The sequence below is a fragment of the Pelophylax lessonae genome (assembly GCF_965119305.1).
Source record: "Pelophylax lessonae genome assembly, chromosome: 8".
Classification (NCBI taxonomy): domain Eukaryota; kingdom Metazoa; phylum Chordata; class Amphibia; order Anura; family Ranidae; genus Pelophylax; species Pelophylax lessonae.
In genome coordinates, this window is record NC_138775.1 from 48,108,900 (window position 1) to 48,121,959 (window position 13,060).

Here is a 13,060-nt window from a genome sequence, read left to right on the forward strand (position 1 = left end):
TAACGAAGTAGAACTACTTAAGTACTGTACTTAAGTACCGAAATGCGGTATCTTCTACTTCTTCTTTTACTTCACTACATTTTTTCGATGATTTCGATACTTCTACTCCGATATTTTTTTTTTGTGCTGCATAGTTACTCGTTACTTTTAAAAAAATTACCACTGCAAGAACAGTAGATGGCAGGTTGCATAAAGCTCAAAAAAATGTGTATAATGTCATTTGTAAATCAGCGCATACGAAAATAAAGGCTGTGTATAATAAAAGCTGCTATACCAAATCTTTCCAATAAAAAGAAAATATGAAACAAACAAATAAATGGTGCTACAGCGCTTAAAGTGCATCAAGAAACTACTAACAAACACAGGTTAATCATTTGAATAAATCATTTGAAATAATAAAAAACAATATGATGTTCAAACTTTTGACTTCTTTCTTTAATAACTACATAACACAGTACTTGTACTTCTACTTTCAGTACTTGAGTAGAATTTTTTTTTAAACTACTGGTACTTTTTACTTTTAGTACTTAAGTAGCAAATTTTTTGAAAAAACTACTTGCAATACTTAAGTAAAAAAAATGTTGAATACTTTAGTACTTCTACTTAAGTAACTTTTTCTGCGAGCACTTCCACTTCTACTCAAGTCACTTTTTGATCGAGCACTTGTACTTTTACTCAAGTAGAAATTTTGAGTACTTTATACAAGTCTGAGTAAATGTATACTGTTATACAAGCTGTACGCTCACTACTTTACATTGTAGCAAAGTGTCATTTAATCAGTGTTGTCACATGAAAAGATATAATAAAGTATTTACAAAAATGTGAGGGGTGTACTCACTTTTGAGAGATACTGTATATACTATAGTTTGTAGATTCTAAAGCTCTCACACAGACCAAATAATATACACTGATTTGGGTTATTTTTACCAAAGAAATGTAACAGAATACATTTTGGTCTAAATGTATGATGAAATATTATTTATTTTCAAAATTTTATAACAGAAACATAGAAAAATCTATTTTTTTTTTTCAAAATTTTTGTTATTTTTTAATTTTTTTATTTATAAACCAAAAAAAACCCAAACAAACACCCAGTGGTGATGAACCTCTTCTGGACCGCAACACACAGATATACTGTGGCAGGGCGGCCCTCCTGCATGAAATCACTTACCTATATGTGATTTCCTGCAATGGGTCTGGGAAGGCGGTGGACCTGGGGCACAGTGTAAACAAGGCAGATTACCGTTCTGTGAGAGGGGAAGATGGATATCTTGTGTTTCTGTTAAGCAGTGTTGTGGAATTTTTCCTCAGGTACAAAATACCTGTTACCTGTTAGTCAGTGATACCAAATCAGACAATATATAGCTATATATATAATGAGATCAGACAAGACTCAAGATGGCTGAATCATAGTGACCTGATTTATTACAACATTGCTGGAGTTTATATATACTCAAATATGGGTTTGTCATTACAATCTGACGTACAGAAATGGGTTGTTATTAACATCTTTTATCCAATCAAAGTTAACAACTAATTATAGTATTCTTAGCCTTTGCAAGCTCAGTGACACATGTAAAGAAATCAAAGTAAAATGAGATTAACTCGAAAGACATTTTGTTTAAGATAACCATTCTAAATGCCAGTCAAGGCATCCTGTAAAGGCCAATAAGGTATCCAGAAAATGCGAGATAGGTATGCCACGACATCTCTCTCCTCTTGAGAATTTATTGATCAGGCTAACTAACTACCTATTCCGCTTATCAGATTCATCCAAGGGAGCAGCCCCTTATGCTTGGAACACTGGCCCAGAGGGCAAACCTCAGTGGGGGATGTCCGAGTCTTGGTAAGGTTCTGAGGCGGAGATTACTTCATACATGGGGGTTTGAGGTGACAGATTTCTCATTACAGCATACTCAGCATCATCAATCACTTCTCATTTCCGTATAGAGTTGAAATAGGTTGTCTCCTTGGCCTTGGTAACCTTATCAACCAAACACATAATTATTTTAATTCAACAGATAACTAGAGATCATAATTATCATAAACATCAATATAAATACACCACTTTCATTATTTTAGGAGATAAAGCAAAACCTCCAAAAGACTGTGTTCATTAAGATGGGCGGACACCATTGGAAATAAAGAGGTTGTAGTACCTGTTCCTGTGACACACTGAGAAAGTCAACTATGGGCCTTATTGCCACAGACACAATAGATTCCCAACCCTGAATGTGACCACCCTGGGGTGAAAATGGGTATTAATAACTTTTCTGCATAATACCCCAGTTTCTGTCTGAACAACAGAAACCTGAGGGCTTCCCCTAGGTGAGAAATGTCCATATTGTCATTCAATATGGCTCATATTTTGTTTAACAGGTTCATTTCTGTAATGCATCCATGTTTCATTTCATGGGCTGTTCACAGTCAGCTGTGGGCAGGATATGTTTATCAGTGCTTGTGAACAGTCCACCCTCCCTACATCAGTTTTTTCCATAGAACTCTATACACACTGTAGGATTCTTGAAACCTGCGACTTTTGGGGGAATTAACATGTCCTTTTGTGCACTGGTAATGTTTCTATAGGATTTTGAAAACTCTGTCTGATTTAGATCCTCTAATGCAAGTGGGTTTACTAGCACAGGTATAGTCTGGGACTCTGGGTGTAATTGTGGACATATCTAGCACCCTGAGTACCCTGACTTCCTGGCTACCTGGTATTTAAACTTAACAGTACATTGGGCCTTAGGTTGTCTGTCTCTTTTATTGTCCTGCCCCTTCATTATACCCAACATTTCCATACATATCAAAAATTTAAAGAAAAATCATTGTACCACCTTTTTTCAATGACTGGCGTGAATCCATGTATCCCTTACTTTATGACTTAGTATCCTCATTTGGATCTGGTAGGGATGAAAACACACTATTATGCATTTTTGTCAATTGCTTTTAAAGCGCTGCAACACATATAGTGAGATCTGAGTGTGCAGCTTGCAATTGCTGTGATAAATAGAGACCTGCTTCAGGTACCCACACCTCTCTTGGGAGTGTTCCTGACAAAGGAAAAAACGTAAAACAATCTACTTGTTTCTGCTATTTTACTCAACTTGTTTTTTTTTTTTTTTTTTTACCATACAACCTTTTGTACCTTTCCGCTACTCTGTGAATGATATGGAGTGTAAAAGGCTTTCTCAATATTTAGTGCGGATAGGATCTCTTGTAGAACCCTTCCTGTAAAGTGAGTACCCCTGTCACTTTCCATAGGTTCTGGGATTCTATATCTGCACATTACCTGGGGCAAAGGCCTTTTTCCTGTGGTTTGTACTTTACCCCTAGAGACTGGCCAGGCCTTAGGCCATCCTGAAAAATGTCTATACAAAATAAAACATGTGCATAGGGACCAGACTGTGGGAAATCAATGTAATCTATTTGAACTCCTTGGAAAGGACAGTCTGACTTAGGCGGTGCTTTTATGGGGTGCTTACAGCTCTACCAACATTGTACCTAGCACAGGTAAGACAAGAAGCAGTATATTTTGCAGCTACTCCAGGAAAACCTGGTGCTAACCAGTGTTGCATTACCAAGGTGGTCATTAGAGTCTTTGAGATATGACACGATCCGTGAGCTGCGGCTGCCACCCTCGGGTATAGGGCCTGAGATCAGACAGAAATGCTCCTCCATCCTCCAGCAACCAGTTACATCCTGTGTTGCACCTTTCTTCCGCCACTTCTCCTGGCTGGCTCGCCAAATTGTTGTGGAATTTTTCCTCAGGTACAAAATACCTGTTACCTGTTAGTCAGTGATACCAAATCAGACAATATATAGCTATATATATAATGAGATCAGACAAGACTCAAGATGGCTGAATCATAGTGACCTGATTTATTACAACATTGCTGGAGTTTATATATACTCAAATATGGGTTTGTCATTACAATCTGACGTACAGAAATGGGTTGTTATTAACATCTTTTATCCAATCAAAGTTAACAACTAATTATAGTATTCTTAGCCTTTGCAAGCTCAGTGACACATGTAAAGAAATCAAAGTAAAATGAGATTAACTCGAAAGACATTTTGTTTAAGATAACCATTCTAAATGCCAGTCAAGGCATCCTGTAAAGGCCAATAAGGTATCCAGAAAATGCGAGATAGGTATGCCACGACAGCAGGAACATGGAACTCTGTCTTCCTTCAGGAAAAGCACCTCCCCCAAACAGTTAGAAAGCACTCCCAGGGAGCACACTTAACCCTTTGATTTCCTCTGATATTAACCCCTTCCCTGCCAGTGTCATTAGACTATTGACCATGCAATTTTTTTTTTAGCATTGATCGCTGTATTAGTGTCACTGGTCCCCAAAAAGTGTCAAAAGTGTAAGTTAGTGTACAATTTGTCCTCTCCAATGTCGCTGTCCCACTAAAATTTGCTGATCGCCGCCATTATTAGTAAAAACAAATACATAAATAAAAATTCCATAAAAATATCACATAGTATGTAGACACTAAAACTTTTGAGCAAACCAGTAAATATATGCTTATTGGGATTTTTTTTTTACCAAAAATATGTTACATAGTTACATAGTTAGTGAGGTTGAAAAAAGACACAAGTCCATCCAGTTTAACCTATGATGTGAGTGTAGGTGTTTTTTTTTTTTTTAATAGTTCATTGTATACCCCTGAATAGGGTTGAGCGAACACCTAGATGTCCGTGTTCGACGGGTTCGGCCGAACTTTAAAAAAAAGTCCGGGTCCGTGTCCCGGACTTTTACCGAACTTTTCCCGGACACCGAACCCCATTGAAGTCAATGGGGACCCGAACTTTAAGGCACTAAAATGGCTCTAAAACACCAAAGGAAAGGGCTAGAGTGCTGCAAATGGCAGCAAAACGTAATTAAGAGCATGGCAAGTGCTCTGCAAACAAATGTGGATAGGGAAATAACTTAAAACAACAAAAAAAAAACAGAAAAATAAAACAATGTTCTTCTTCATCTCTGAAGGACGAGGCCCATATGGAGTAGGAGGGAGGTTGAGGTGGTGGTGGATGTGGCGGTGACATAGGCGTGCGCACAGGGTGTGCTGGGTGTGCCTGGGCACACCCTAATCACCTAGGGCACATAGCATTGCCAGTGAGGAGATGGGAAAGATCTCCCTGGGACCTGCTCTGCTCTATTTCTCCTTGCCTACAGGTACATGGCCCCGATACATTACTCTCCCTGCTGGCAAACACATGCATGTGTATTTCAACTTTGGGGTGCACACCTTAATGCAATAGGCTGCGCACACCTATGGGCGGTGTAGGTGGAAGCGGCGGTGGAGGAGGACCAGGGCCGGATTAACAGCATCATGGGCTTGGTGCTGCGGATTTTGAAGGGCCTTAAGGGCCGTGCCTTGCCATGCACCCAGAGGAGGAAGGGTGCAGCCATGCATGCCTAATTCAACATGGGATGCTGTCTCTGAAGCCCATAAACACATCCATGCATCGCCAACTGTCCCTCCTTGTCCGGCCTTCACGCTGTGTGGGGAGGTTCTGAGGGTGCTGCCTGGGGAAGCGAGCATAGAAGCCAGACTTCTGTGTTTACAAGTGACAGAAGAGCGGTAACAGTGAATATGGCCAACCCGGGGCCTATATAAAAGGTAGGGGCCTGGAGCTGCAGCTCCAATAGCCCCTACATTAATCTGGCCCTGAGGAGGAGGACGAGGTAGCCAACACTGCTTCTTTTCAAAAATTTTAAATGAGGGTACACCCCAAAAGAGTGAGAAAGAGCAAAAATGGAACAATGGGTGGGTAAGGTCGGTATCCATTGCTATTCTGCATAAGGTACGGAAAAGTCCCGTGGGATCCATGCCTGGTTCATTTTAATGAACGTGAGCTTGTCCACATTGTCTCTGGACAGGCGGCTGCGCTTGTCTGTTATAACGCCCCCAGCCGTGCTAAATACCCGTTCAGATAATACACTGGCTGCAGGGCACGCCAGCACCTCCAAGGCGTAAAGGGCAAGCTCAAGCCATGTGCCCAATTTGGAGACCCAGAAGTTGAAGGGGGCAGACCCGTCATTCACTACATGTAGGCGTGTGCACACATACTGCTCCACCATGTTGGTAAAATGCTGCCTCCTGCTAAGACGTTCCATCTGAGCTGCTGGTGCTGCTGTTTGTTGTGGCGTGCTGACAAAGCTTTTCCACATTTCGGCCATGCTAACCCTGCCTTCTGAGGTGCTGGCGGTGCCCTGGTTGCGTTGGCGACCTCCTCCTCCTCCTCCTCTGCCTTGTGCTTCCACTGTGGCCCCGCTGTCAGATGGGAATGCCAGCAGCATGGCGTCTACCAGCGTGCGCTTGTACTCGCGCATCTTGCGATCGCGCTCCAGTGAGTGAATTAAGGACGGTACGTTGTCCTTGTAACGGGGATCCAGCAGCGTGGCCACCCAGTAATCAGCACAAGTTAGAATGTGGGCAACTCGGCGGTCGTTGTGGAGACACTGCAGCATGTAATCGCTCATGTGTGCCAGGCTGCCCAGAGGCAACGAAAGGCTGTCCTCTGTGGGAGGTGTATCGTCCGTGTCCTCTGTATCCCCCCAGCCACGCACCAGTGATGGCCATGAGCTGGCCTGGGTGCCACCCTGCTGTGAACATGGTTCCATCTCCTCCTCCAGCTCCTCCTCCTCCTCATCCTCCTCATCCTCCAGAACTGTGCCCCTGCTGGACAATTGCGTCCCTGGCGTTTGCGTGTGCAGGAACCCACCCTCGGAGCCCCTTGCGAATGACTGCCCTGAAAGCCTTGGAAATGTTACCTCTTCATCCTCCTCCTCCTCCTCATCCTGTGCCACATCCTCTTCCATCATCGCCCGAATTGTTTTTTCAAGGAGGCATAGAAGTGGGATAGTTAAGCTGAGAACGGCGTCATTGCCACTGGCCATGTTGGTGGAGTACTCAAAACAGCGCAACAAGGCACACAGGTCTCGCATGGAGGCCCAGTTAAATTAAATAGCGGAATAGAAAATATGATCCAAAAAAAGTGTATGTATATCACACGTACACAACCACACTGGGCCCCAATTACTATTGTTTGTACCCCTAAAAGGCTAGATGAGGAGTAGGGGGAGTATGGAACAGGCAGCACCCTCAAACCTTCAGAAGTATGAGATGAACCCCAACAACTTGGAAAGGTGGATCTCTCTCACACGTACCGACACAGACTATCCCGCAATTCAATTGATCCTCAAAGGTTTTTATTGAATAGCGGAATAGGAAATATGATCAAAAAAAGTGTATGTATCTCGCACGTACACAACCACACTAGGCCCCAATTACTATTGTTCGTACCCCTAAAAGGCTAGATGAGGAGTAGGGGGGGTATGGAACAGGCAGCACCCTCAAACCTTCAGAAGTATGAGATGAACCCCAACAACTTGGAAAGGTGGATCTCTCTCACACGTACCGACACAGACTATCCCCCAATTTAACTGATCCCCAAAGGTTTTTGATTAAATAGCGGAATAGAAAATATGATCCCAAAAAAGTGTATGTATATCACACGTACACAACCACACTGGGCCCCAATTACTATTGTTTGTACCCCTAAAAGGCTAGATGAGGAGTAGGGGGAGTATGGAACAGGCAGCACCCTCAAACCTTCAGAAGTATGAGATGAACCCCAACAACTTGGAAAGGTGGATCTCTCTCACACGTACCGACACAGACTATCCCGCAATTCAATTGATCCTCAAAGGTTTTTATTGAATAGCGGAATAGGAAATATGATCAAAAAAAAGTGTATGTATATCACACGTACACAACCACACTAGGCCCCAATTACTATTGTTTGTACCCCTAAAAGGCTAGATGAGGAGTAGGGGGGGTATGGAACAGGCAGCACCCTCAAACCTTCAGAAGTATGAGATGAACCCCAACAACTTGGAAAGGTGGATCTCTCTCACACGTACCAACACAGACTATCCCCCAATTTAACTGATCCCCAAAGGTTTTTGATTAAATAGCGGAATAGAAAATATGATCCAAAAAAAGTGTATGTATATCACACGTACACAACCACACTAGGCGCCAATTACTATTGTTTGTACCCCTAAAAGGCTAGATGAGGAGTAGGGGGGGTATGGAACAGGCAGCACCCTCAAACCTTCAGAAGTATGAGATGAACCCCAACAACTTGGAAAGGTGGATCTCTCTCACACGTACCAACACAGACTATCCCCCAATTTAACTGATCCCCAAAGGTTTTTGATTAAATAGCGGAATAGAAAATATGATCCCAAAAAAGTGTATGTATATCACACGTACACAACCACACTAGGCCCCAATTACTATTGTTTGTACCCCTAAAAGGCTAGGAGTAGGGGGAGTATGGAACAGGCAGCACCCTCAAACCTTCAGAAGTATGAGATGAACCCCAACAACTTGGAAAGGTGGATCTCTCTCACACGTACCAACACAGACTATCCCCCAATTTAACTGATCCCCAAAGGTTTTTGATTAAATAGCGGAATAGAAAATATGATCCAAAAAAAGTGTATGTATATCACACGTACACAACCACACTAGGCCCCAATTACTATTGTTTGTACCCCTAAAAGGCTAGGAGTAGGGGGAGTATGGAACAGGCAGCACCCTCAAACCTTCAGAAGTATGAGATGAACCCCAACAACTTGGAAAGGTGGATCTCTCTCACACGTACCAACACAGACTATCCCCCAATTTAACTGATCCCCAAAGGTTTTTGATTAAATAGCGGAATAGAAAATATGATCCCAAAAAAGTGTATGTATATCACACGTACACAACCACACTAGGCCCCAATTACTATTGTTTGTACCCCTAAAAGGCTAGGAGTAGGGGGAGTATGGAACAGGCAGCACCCTCAAACCTTCAGAAGTATGAGATGAACCCCAACAACTTGGAAAGGTGGATCTCTCTCACACGTACCGACACAGACTATCCCCCAATTTAACTGATCCCCAAAGGTTTTTGATTAAATAGCGGAATAGAAAATATGATCCCAAAAAAGTGTATGTATATCACACGTACACAACCACACTAGGCCCCAATTACTATTGTTTGTACCCCTAAAAGGCTAGGAGTAGGGGGAGTATGGAACAGGCAGCACCCTCAAACCTTCAGAAGTATGAGATGAACCCCAACAACTTGGAAAGGTGGATCTCTCTCACACGTACCAACACAGACTATCCCCCAATTTAACTGATCCCCAAAGGTTTTTGATTAAATAGCGGAATAGAAAATATGATCCAAAAAAAGTGTATGTATATCACACGTACACAACCACACTAGGCCCCAATTACTATTGTTTGTACCCCTAAAAGGCTAGGAGTAGGGGGAGTATGGAACAGGCAGCACCCTCAAACCTTCAGAAGTATGAGATGAACCCCAACAACTTGGAAAGGTGGATCTCTCTCACACGTACCAACACAGACTATCCCCCAATTTAACTGATCCCCAAAGGTTTTTGATTAAATAGCGGAATAGAAAATATGATCCCAAAAAAGTGTATGTATATCACACGTACACAACCACACTAGGCCCCAATTACTATTGTTTGTACCCCTAAAAGGCTAGGAGTAGGGGGAGTATGGAACAGGCAGCACCCTCAAACCTTCAGAAGTATGAGATGAACCCCAACAACTTGGAAAGGTGGATCTCTCTCACACGTACCAACACAGACTATCCCCCAATTTAACTGATCCCCAAAGGTTTTTGATTAAATAGCGGAATAGAAAATATGATCCCAAAAAAGTGTATGTATATCACACGTACACAACCACACTAGGCCCCAATTACTATTGTTTGTACCCCTAAAAGGCTAGGAGTAGGGGGAGTATGGAACAAGCAGCACCCTCAAACCTTCAGAAGTATGAGATGAACCCCAACAACTTGGAAAGGTGGATCTCTCTCACACGTACCAACACAGACTATCCCCCAATTTAACTGATCCCCAAAGGTTTTTGATTAAATAGCGGAATAGAAAATATGATCCCAAAAAAGTGTATGTATATCACACGTACACAACCACACTAGGCCCCAATTACTATTGTTTGTACCCCTAAAAGGCTAGATGAGGAGTAGGGGGAGTATGGAACAGGCAGCACCCTCAAACCTTCAGAAGTATGAGATTGTGTTCACTGTACCCCACAAAGATTGAGTTCACTGCACCCCACAATGATTGTGTTCACTGCACCCCACAAAGATTGTGTTCACTGCACCTCACAAAGATTGTGTTCACTGTACCCCCCAAAGATTGTGTTCACTGCACCCCACAAAGATTCTGTTCACTGTACCCCACAAAGATTGTGTTCACTGCACCCCAAAAAGATTGTGTTCACTGCACCCCAAAAAGGATGTTGTTCACTGCACCCCAAAAAGGATGTTGTTCACTCCACCCCAAAAAGATTGTGTTCACTGCACCCCACAAAGATTGTGTTCACTGCACCCCAAAAAGATTGTGTTCACTGCACCCCAAAAATGATTTTGTTCACTGCACCCCAAAAAGGATTTTGTTCACTGCACCCCAAAAAGGATGTTGTTCACTCCACCCCAAAAAGATTGTGTTCACTGCACCCCAAAAAGATTGTGTTCACTGCACCCCACAAAGGATTTTGTTCACTGCACCCCAAAAAGATTGTGTTCACTGCACCCCAAAAAGGATGTTGTTCACTGCACCCCAAAAAGGATTTTGTTCACTGCACCCCAAAAAGATTGTGTTCACTGCACCCCACAAAGGATTTTGTTCACTGCACCCCACAAAGATTGTGTTCACTGCACACCAAAAAGGATTGTGTTCACTGCACCCCAAAAAGATTTTGTTCACTGCACCCCAAAAAGATTGTGTTCACTGCAGCCCAAAAAGATTGTGTTCACTGCAGCCCAAAAAGATTGTGTTCACTGCAGCCCAAAAAGATTGTGTTCACTGCAGCCCAAAAAGATTGTGTTCACTGCAGCTCACACACAGAAAAATGGATGTGGATCACTGACACCTGCCTATCTCCAATCCCACACCACACAGCAATATCGATTGTAGTTTGTAGAACACAGTTTCCCTAAAATTCAGCAGACTCTGTCCCTAACAGGATTGAGAAGAGATCTTAGATCAGGATTGAGTGCAGATTCACCCCACCCCCCACACAGCAATATCGATTGTAGTTTGTAGAAGACACTGACCCTATAATTCAGCAGACTCTATCCCTAAAATGCCTACAACTCGCCCTGCCTAAACACTCCGACCTGTCCCTCAATTCTATCCGGACACAAATGGTTTTTTCCTGCCTATCTTTCCCTAATCAGCAGCCAGCACGTTGATGTGTGCTCTGTCCCTGAATCTAAGCAGCATAATGACGCCGCTGCGGCTGCCTCGAACTTATAAAGACTTGGTCACATGCTTCAGACGGCCAATCACAGCTACTGAGACATTTGCAGGCATGGCTGGGATGGCTTAAGGCACACCAGTTAAACGATTGTTGATTGGCTGTTGAAAGCCCGCCATGAAAAGAGCGCCAAAGCATGCAAAACCCGGAAATAAAACGACCGAACACGGATTTTTACCCGAACATACAGTAAAGTGTCCGTGTCCGTGTTCGGGTACAAAAAATCCAATTATTCGGTACGAACACGAATAATACAGTCCGTGTTCGCTCAACACTACCCCTGAATATTGTGGTCATTAAGATGCCCATCTAATAGTTTTTTTAAACTATTGACACTCCCTGCTGATACCACTGCTTGCGGAAGAGAATTCCACATCCTTACAGCTCTTAAAGTAAAAAACCCTTTACACAGTTTAAGATTAAACCGCTTCTCTTCTAATTTTAATGAATGGCCACGTGTCTTTTTAAATTCTCTCTCGCTAAAACGTTTGTTCCCTATGCCCCCCTTGCCCCAAAGCACCCATCCCCCCCATGTTGAGGGCATGTGGCCTGGTATGGTTCAGGAGGTGCTCGCTCGCCCCCACCCCCATCCTGGCCAGCCAGGTTGTGTGCTCGGATAAGGGTCCACTTAAAATCCACATCAGACCCAAGGGGCCTGGTATGAATTTGGGGGGAACCCCACACCATTTTTTTCTGCAATACTGACATAAACTGATATAAACTGAAGTGCCTATATATATATATATATAAATATATATATATATATATATATATTGTGACAGGAAGTCAGGTAAATCTGGGAATGTAGTCACTGAGAGGAGACACATTCCCACCTGCTTTGAAAGTTCACTGATACTATAGGGTGTTGGCTGCAGAGAGAGCCAGCAGGAAGTTGAAAACCATTCAGCTGTTCAGAATGAGGAGATCAAGGACTCTATAATTTGTCCAGAGAAAATCTATTGAGTGCTGCCTCCTGTCGCCGTGTAGGCTGGGAGAGGAGGACAGACATACGTGTACCTCCCGACGCCGTGTGGGCATGGGAGAAGGACTGCTGCCGCCTGTCGCCGTGTGGGCTGGGAGAGGGGGACAGTCGGATGTGTGCCTCCCGACAAGCTGGTGAGCATGGGAGAAGACCCCCTAAAGCGATGTGAAGCTAAGGAGGGTAACCACGAGTGAAGACGTCTCAAAGGTGAGAAGACAAAGTGTTCCATGTGAAGAGTGTGAAGAGAAGTGTTCCATGTGAAGAGTGTGAAGAGTAAAGGGACCTGTTAAATGAACTGTGTTCCATGTGAAGAATCTGAAGAGTAAAGGATCCTGTTATAAATGAACATGTGCTGTGTGAAAGAAAACAAAGGGACATGTTCAATGGACAATGTTTGTGCTGTGTGAAAAGCAAACAAATGGACATTTGAGTGTCGGCTGTAGGATCAGCAGTGTCGGCCCAACAGTAGGTTGGAAAGACTTCTTAGGTAGGTTCCAGCTGTGAGAAGGTAGCCGCCCACAGAGGCAAGGATTTATTTTGTCTTTTATTTTATTTTGGCTGTTTTGATGCTTGCAATTGTGTTAAGTAAATTGCATGAATAAATCAGTCTTGTTTTTCAACCTCTAATCGGCTATCTCTGTGAAAACGCACCCCCAAAGGGGTCACCCATACGCCTACCACCGAGCTAATC